At 43.4% G+C, this 8589-nt stretch overlaps 1 non-coding gene across 1 annotated transcript; it reads left to right on the top strand.

Annotated features, from left to right (window-relative positions):
- Positions 1 to 2804: 2804 nt before the first annotated feature.
- On the top strand, positions 2805 to 2876 carry TRNAR-UCU (transfer RNA arginine (anticodon UCU)). Its single transcript has one exon. It is a non-coding gene; the product is annotated as a tRNA-Arg (tRNA).
- The last annotated feature ends 5713 nt before the right edge of the window (positions 2877 to 8589 follow it).

Raw genomic sequence — 8589 nt, 5'->3', positions numbered from 1 at the left:
ACCACACCAACCCGGAGTTGCTTGTTGGCTTTGTCCCTAAGGCCTTCAGAAGAATGAGGCCTCTCAGCCTGCTTAGCATCAGCCTTGCCCAGATTTAGTTTGAGTTTGCCTGGGATGATATATATTCAATGCGTAGTGATGGGTTGCCATCGATTCCACTAGATCCCCATTTACGTGATGGCTTCAGCGAGAAGGGGAATATTGAAAAGTAGGCGAAAGCTAATATGAAGCTCGTGAGAGGAAATCCGCTAGTTATAGTTTGAACCGTGACAGGTTAGTTCCTTCAATCAATCAGACTTTTGCTGATGCGAGCTTTGTGAGGCGAAAGCCAGGGTGGGTGTGGGCTAAGTCGGCGGTAGAGGAAATTGATCCTGGGAAGGAGTCTTGAGGTGACTTTGACGTTCTTAGACAATCAATATGGAATAGGACAGTCTTCCTTTATTCCAATCTTTCTAAGTAAGGGCAATAAGGGCAAGTAGGGCCTAGGCCGAAAAGGGAAAGTAGGGCAAGGCTTTCATGCTTCCGTTAGCCGGGTCGCTTCTACATTTAGAGAATAAACTAATTGCGCTTAAATAAAGAGGAGTAAAGTAAGCTGCCCAATCGGCTACAGGTCATTAGATGTGGAAGTTCCAGGGTGATAAGAAGCTGACGGTTGCAGAAGATGGACTTGTTGACCCAGGTCTCGTGTGCCATGCTATTATTACTTATTATTTATATTCTATATAGCGAAGGCATAGTCTGATTTTCTCTCTCAAATCAAAATCAAAAACTCATTGGCGCCAAGCGTGAGGGAATGCTAGACGTTTGGTAATTTCTCCTCCGACCAGGATAAAGGATCCCATTGAAGCGGCTAATCCCATGCATATTGTATGTACATCTGGTGACAAAAAGATCATAGTGTCATAAATAGCTATTCCGGGGATTACCCACCCGCCGGGATAGTTTATAAACAAATAAAGATCCCTGGTCGCATCCTCTATACTGAGATATATCATGAGACCCACAATTTGATTCGAGATCTCGCTATCAATCTCTTGCCCTAATAAAAGTAATCTTTCTCGATGAAGTCGGTTGATTAGGACAAAATTTCCTTCGGAACCGCACACGCGCCTTTAGATGCATACGGTTCAAAAAAAGCAAAATTGCGAAACGAAAAAAAAAGAAAGAAAGAATTTCTGAAATGAGAATGAAAGAAAGAAGACTATTTGGACATCCTTTTGAACTTGCAAATGTAATGAATCAATTTCGAAATTCAAATGAAAAGAATGAAATGACATTCATTTACATTTCATTCTTTGTTTCATTTTTCTTCATTATCATTCTCGCTTCTCTTTTTGAACTTTCGATTCTGCAATGCAAATTGTTCACGTTCAGAAACCCGCGAGTGCGAAGGCAGAGCAACGGGACGTTCGGGCTTAGCATTAGGAATATATGTTCGGGCGGGTCCTTGTCACTTCGAAACCTGGAAAGAAAGAAAAGAAAGGCTCTTTTTATTCAAGAATTTTGTGAGTTCTATTAGCATAGAAGGATAAGGTTAAAACAAGGTGAGGAAAGGTTGTTAGGATGCAGTTCCTGTAGTGATTGAGCCATCTTTTATGGTTCGCGAACGTTACTAACAAGCAAGTAGGCTTAGCCAGCAGTCAGGCCTTGTTTACGAGTACCATCTCTCTGACTTCCTTCCTGGTTCCCTTTCTCCTCTATCCGAATAAGAAGACGAAGGACTATCGAGTGGGAACAGACGAGAGAACGGTCTCTGGGGCAAGGTTCACTTAAGAAAATATAGAGTTATGACCTGCACTTGAGTGACACTAGGTGACACTGCAAAAGCACCTTTTGTCTAATGCACTTTTTTCGCACATTCCGATTAATAAAGAGGAGAGCCGTTCCGCTTCCCTATGAATATTACTGATTGGCTGATTTCAACGATGCAAGATTTGAGATAGGAGCCCTAAATACGAACAACCGCGCTGGTCGTAATAGATCGACAACACAAAACATCTTTGATTACGATTAAACGAGTTCAGTCGAACAGCGTCAAATCCAATCGGCAGCGTTGGGAGAAAACGAATCTCACATGTCGGGCCGAAAGATGCTTAGCTACCCGGATGGTGAGTCAAACGGTAAGTGCAAGCTACTATGCTGGCGCAACCTGCACCCGCACCGCTTCATTCAATTGCTCAATCAGTCTGGTAGCTAAATCGACTGAGTATGATGCAAAGGTCTCTCACAAGGTAGACCAAATCCTTCCGCTTATGGTAACCGAACAAGGTAACCAAAAATCTCTCCTATGGTATAAGGCGTGGGTGGCATTATGCATCAAGTTGGCAATCCTGTTAGGTGGGCCAACCGACCGATCGAGTGAGCGTCCATGTCACAGAAATTTCATTTCTCTTTTCTGTGAATTTAGGATTCCCCTTTTCCGCACATCGTAAATGTTTTCGTTTTGTTTTTAGTTTCATTTACACCTTAGATCTGGGAATCCATCTACCTTCCATAAAGGAGCCGAATGAAACCAAAGTTTCATGTTCGGTTTTGAATTAGAGACGTTCAAAATAATGATGAATTGACGTCGACTATAACCCCTAGCCTTCCAAGCTAACGATGCGGGTTCGATTCCCGCTACCCGCTCCACTCCATATCATATTATATAAAAGAAATTACTATGATATGATACATGCATCATTGATTGAGATATGCATCTCGATTATGCAAAATTTATCCCATACAATCTCATTTTTTATCAAAACAAGGGGTAGGAAGGTGCAAAAGAGAAAATACAAATTTCAAATCGGAATGAAAAGCAAGCGTCCATTGTCTAATGGATAGGACAGAGGTCTTCTAAACCTTTGGTATAGGTTCAAATCCTATTGGACGCAATTTCTTTCCATCTATTTTTGTAGATTTTTATGCCAAAAAACATATTTTGAATGATTCGAATCGAAGACATTTCTCAACTATTCCTCTTGTACTAATACTAAGAGCGATCCATTTCTTTATGTTTGTTCCTGAAGTAGAAACTGTTCTATCTGTTCCGGAATAACTTCTTTCAAAAGGGCTTCCGCTTCCTCGGTGAATGTCTTGGTAGAAGATATTCTTTCTTGGAATTGAGGTTTATTTGTTTTTAAGTAGTTACGTAACTGAGCTATAAATTTCGTTACCTGTCCAAGTTATAACGGATCAAGATAACCATTTGCTCCAGTATAAATAGTAACTATCTGATCTTCCACCGTAAGAGGGTCTGATTGGGATTGTTTGAGCAATTCGCGTAATCGTTGACCTCTTGCCAATTGATTCTGAGTGGCTTTATCAAGATCAGAAGCGAATTGTGCAAAGGCTTCTAACTCGGCGAATTGAGCCAGTTCCAATTTGGATTTGCCAGCTACTTGTTTCATGGCTTTAATTTGAGCCGCAGATCCCACTCTGGAGACGGAAATACCCACATTAATAGCAGGGCGGATTCCGGCATTGAATAGATCGGCGGATAAGAATATTTGTCCATCTGTAATGGAAATGACATTAGTTTGAATATAAGCCGAAACATCTCCAGATTGAGTCTCAACTATTGGTAAAGCGGTCATACTTCCTTCACCTAAACGAGAACTTGATTTAGCGGCTCTTTCCAAAAGGCGTGAATGCAAATAAAAAACATCTCCTGGATAGGCTTCGCGACCTGGTGGTCTTCTTAATAGAAGAGACATTTGTCGATAAGCTTGTGCTTGTTTGGAGAGATCATCATAAATTCTTGAAGTATGTCGTTCACGGTACATAAAATATTCAGCCAGAGCCGCTCCTGTATAAGGAGCGAGGTATTGTAATTCCGCAGGCGAATCTGCCGTTTCGGCTACTAAAATAGTGTATTCCATCGCCCCTCGTTCCTGGAAAGTAGTCACTACCTGAGCCACGGAAGATGCTTTTTGACCAATAGCTACATAAACACATATTACATTTTGTCCTTTTTGATTGAGAATAGTATCTGTGGCTACTGCAGTTTTACCTGTCTGCCTGTCCCCAATAATTAATTCTCGCTGACCGCGTCCTATAGGGATCATCGAATCAATAGCAATAAGCCCCGTTTGAAGAGGCTCATATACGGAACGTCTCGAAATAATACCTGGAGCGGGAGATTCAATTAACCGAGATTCAGAAGCGGAAATTTCCCCTCTCCCGTCAATGGGTTTAGCCAGAGCATTTATAACACGACCCAAATAAGCCTCACTCACGGGTATCTGAGCAATTCTTCCTGTTGCTTTTACAGAGCTTCCTTCTTGTATCATCAAACCGTCACCCATTAATACAACACCAACATTATTTGATTCTAAATTCAGAGCAATGCCTATTGTACCCTCTTCAAACTCTACTAATTCTCCTGCCATTACTTCATCAAGACCATGAATACGAGCAATGCCGTCGCCCACTTGAAGTACGGTGCCGGTATTCACAATTTTGACTTCTATACTATATTGTTCAATACGCTCGCGGATAATATTACTAATTTCGTCAGCTCGAAGGGTTACCATTAGTGCCTCTTAATTCTTTTTCGGAAGCAAAGGGAGCAAAATCAAAAAATAATGCCTCGCGGTAGAAGGTCTAATCTGTTATTTCTTTCATGGCTCCGAGCATGCCAATATTAGCACTGATAGTTCGTAGATGTAACTCGCTGTTCAAACAACTATTCAAAGTTCCTAGAGCTCCTTGTAAGGCTTGCTCAAAAACTCGTTGTCGGACCTGATTAATTGCTCTTTGTTGTTCAAAATGAATGGTTTAATTTTTGTAACTTTCTAATCGTTCCAAAGTCTCATATGTGGCATTAATCAAATTCTCTTTTTCTCGTTCTATCTCAGAGTATCCATTCACCCGAAACTCATCCGCCTCCGTTTCTACTTTACGTAAGCGAGCTCGGGCTTTTTCGAGCTGCTCAATGGCTCCTCCACGTAGTTCTTCTGAATTTCGAATAGCACTCAAGATCCTCTGTTTTCGATTATCTAATAAATCACTTAATGAAAGTAGATTACCTTCTCATTTATTTCACAACTTCACTTCCATGATCTCTTCCCGAACCAAACATGAATCTTTCGATTCATTTGGCTCTCACGCTCAGTTATTTAGGGGGCACCCCCATATCTTTTAATTGATGAGCTTACCCTCTCCGCTCTGTTCGTATTCCATTCCAAGACATCGAAACTAATACAAAACCTGAATATTAGGAGGGCTCTTCCGACTCGACCAGACAAAAAATCTGTAATTGCCAGCAAAGTTGTTCATTTTCTCATTCATTTATGAAATGAGAATGAAAGAATGAAATGCAAATTCATGAAATGAGAATGAAAGAATGAAATGACAATGAATGAAATGAGAATGAATTGAATAAAGACGAATGAAAGAAAGAATTGAAGAAATGAGAATGAAAGAAAGAAGACATCCTTGTTGGACATCCTTTTCTAATTATTTAGATATTATATATAATAATAATAATGAAGCAAGCGGCCCTTTCGCGACTCAAACTGCCGGTACGCTTTCCGGCTCGCGACGACTCAAACGGGCGGGGGCTCTCTAAAAGCTTGCAATGCCGGCAGTTCGCCTTTAGTTAGAAGTAGAGGGCGCCGTTCGCCCCACACTTAAGAAATTGTAAAAAAGTATGGATGAAGTTACAACATTTAGAGTCAAAAATCTAAACTTGGTTACGGGAACCGAAGGTTAGGCCGACTACTATAGCTACACCTACAACAGTTTATTCCTACCCCCTTTTCTTCCCCTTTCTGTCAATGTTGCCAATTCCCAGAATAGAATACTTATGTACCCTCGTGCATACTGTTGCCCAACTACTTTCTTCCTCCGACTTCTTTAGCCACTTCCGCATCTGTCGTATTCGGGAGAGCTTGCTTCGTGGCTCCGCATTAGCAATGCCAGCCTGGTGAGGGCTGAGGGCTGGCTGTCTGGGGACAGGTTAAGGCAAGGCCTGCTGGGCTTGCTTCTCATGAGATTGGGTGAGGGAATCGGAAAGGGGCTCATAAACCGGGCGGGCGGGCTTTTGGGCACACGGAAAAAGGGAAGTGGATGGAGCAATCAAACGGCTGCGCTAACGCGAGGTCTTACAGAGCCTTTCGCGCGCAGCGCTCAGTCCGTTAGCGCTACGGCTTTCGCGCGCAGCGCTCAGTCCGTAGCTTGTTGGCTCTGACATCTGCGATCAATTCGGTGTCGGAGAATTAAAGAATTAAAACCTCCTAAGTCTGACAAGAAAAAGAAGCATCGCAAAGACAAACGGAGATCTTACCAGAAGAGTTCCTCTTACTCTTCCAGTTAGAAGAAAAAGCGTAGTTCCCGCAAGAATACATCAGAGTTCAGCGCTCCCAAGAAGAGCGGGACTTGATAGTCAAGATTGCACTAGCAAGAGAGTTAGTGCTGCAGTGAAGGCAAGCTCAGAAAGCAGTGACAGCGTATATTCCAGCAGTAGCTCAGATAGTGAAAGCGTGTCTTCAGAATGCTGTTCCAGTTCCACAGCCTGCCGTTGCCCAGATGCCGAGCTTAGCGACTCTGAAAAGGGGAAAAGAATTGGAGCTATATATGCCGCCAAAGATGAAGTAGCAGCTGTACCAGAAACGAAACGGCAACAATGGTCCTCAGCTTCGGATCTCTTACTCCAATAAGGGTCACATACAAAGAGAAGACTCATGACATCATAGACATTCAAGAGATAGTCTTCAGCCTTGAGTTGCCGCCTCTTCCTCAGCCCTCAGACGCAGAAGTTTGGGTTGAACACATGGGAAGAAGAAGATAGAAGATCAAGCTGCCTACTATGCCGGTCTACCCAGATATCAGTGAGATTATTCCCACAGGATGGGGAGATGAGCTTGAAGATGGCGTCCCCGTTCGAAGAATAGGAGCCCTCACTTCTTAGTGCTCTCATTCAGATGCAAGCAGGAAATCAAGACACCGGAAGAAGAAAGGAAAAGAACTTCCAGACGAGCAATAGGAAAGGTAACCTCCACCACCTTAATTAATATATTAGCAATTGTTACCTATTTTATATCCTCGCCCTTATCTCTAAAGGGGCTTACTCCACTCTCTATTTCATATCCTAATCAGTTTTGTAAGTGAACGAAAGGCTAACATAAGCGTCAGTTGAACGATCTACTTTTCTATCCTGATGGCTAGAAAGCCGCACCCGGATAAGCAGTTTCAGCTTCTACACGTACTTTTGCCAATGCATCTTCTCTCAGGCCTCAAAACAAGACCTGGACGGAAGGCCCTCTTCCAGAGCCTTGTCCGCGAGGCTAGGAAACGACTCAGATTTTGGCCAGCCAGCGGGAACACGAGCAAAGGCAACTTCCGAGTCAGCGGGCCTGACAGCCCGACCTCACTCAGGAATAGACACTCGAAAGGCCATCAATCAAAGGAAAGAAAGAGTCTCTTCCCAGGAAACTATCCTCTCGGTCAGCAGCTCCTCGGTCTCGAACTCGGTCCATTGTCCTTGAAACTCTCATCTGCGCCTCTGGTCTTGAAAGCAATCTCCTCTGGAAAGCCATCACTCAGGCACAGGAAGAGGTTTGGAACCCTCTATCCGTCTCTCTCAAGCCATTTTTTTCAAAGTAAGCTGATCAGTCTTCTGTCAAGTAAGTTAGTCACTCTCCATCCATCGGCCAATTAACATTGCCTTGAAGGAAGATCTTTCATTCCGTGCTTTGTCCCTCGAGGTACCTGCTTTTGCTTATGGATGGAAACTAGTCTTTCGGTAAGCTCCGGTCTAACTAGTTTCTTCTTGCTCCCCTATCAACTGACCGGGCAAGGCACGCAATCTCAGACGTTTTTATCTCTTCGTATCTGATATTCGAAGCAAGGACATGTTGATCTGTCTTTATCTACCAGATAGCTTCATCTTTTCTTTCTTTATATTGAACCGAAACCTGCGAGCAGCGAGTGATGGGACTTTTCGAGGCCTTAAGCGAGCTGCGAGTGCCCTTCTAATACAGTTGCGAGCCAGGTCTGACTTTTCCACAGGAATTGCTGCTCGCCACAGGAAGACTCCCCGCAAGCGCAACTCCTATTGGGAAAGCCCCACCCACTTGTTCCCGCCAGCCTAGCCTCTCTTATCTCACGCTTATAGCTTCAAATGAAATGAGCTCTAATCAATCTTTTGAGTCTTTGTTTGCGGGTTGATACCTTCAATTGATTATACGGGGTTCTAGCTCCTTAGGCCAACTAACGAGTGTCGATTGATTAGTCCGTGTGCTCTGTCGGAGCGCGTGCCTGACTCTTTGCCTCTGTCGGAGGTTGAAACCAAACTACTTTTTTCCGTTCAGTTCAATAGACAGAAGACCTACGACTAGAACTGACAGGCGAGCAGATGGCATACACTCTGGATGAGCCTTTTGTCACTCAAGTTAGAAATAGGTGTAGGCACTGGAGCTGTTGTAGACGCAGAAGCTGTAGTAGGCCTTTCCTTTCATGCCGGCCTGCCATCAGGAATAGGGAAATCAATCTCAGGCCCCCCTTTTTTTCCCTAGATCGTCTAGTCGATCCTCTGTTTCTGAACGAGCTTCGCAACTGGCATGTCCAAAGTCAAGCACTTCGTACCTCTTTGCTTGTAATTAA

Source organism: Aristolochia californica, unplaced genomic scaffold (assembly GCF_029961685.1).
Source record: "Aristolochia californica isolate CCGP_79_NKW_82.1479 unplaced genomic scaffold, dmAriCali1.0.hap1 SCAF_43, whole genome shotgun sequence".
Taxonomy (NCBI): domain Eukaryota; kingdom Viridiplantae; phylum Streptophyta; class Magnoliopsida; order Piperales; family Aristolochiaceae; genus Aristolochia; species Aristolochia californica.
Note: the sequence above shows the minus strand (reverse complement) of the source record. Positions and strands in the feature narration are given on the sequence as shown.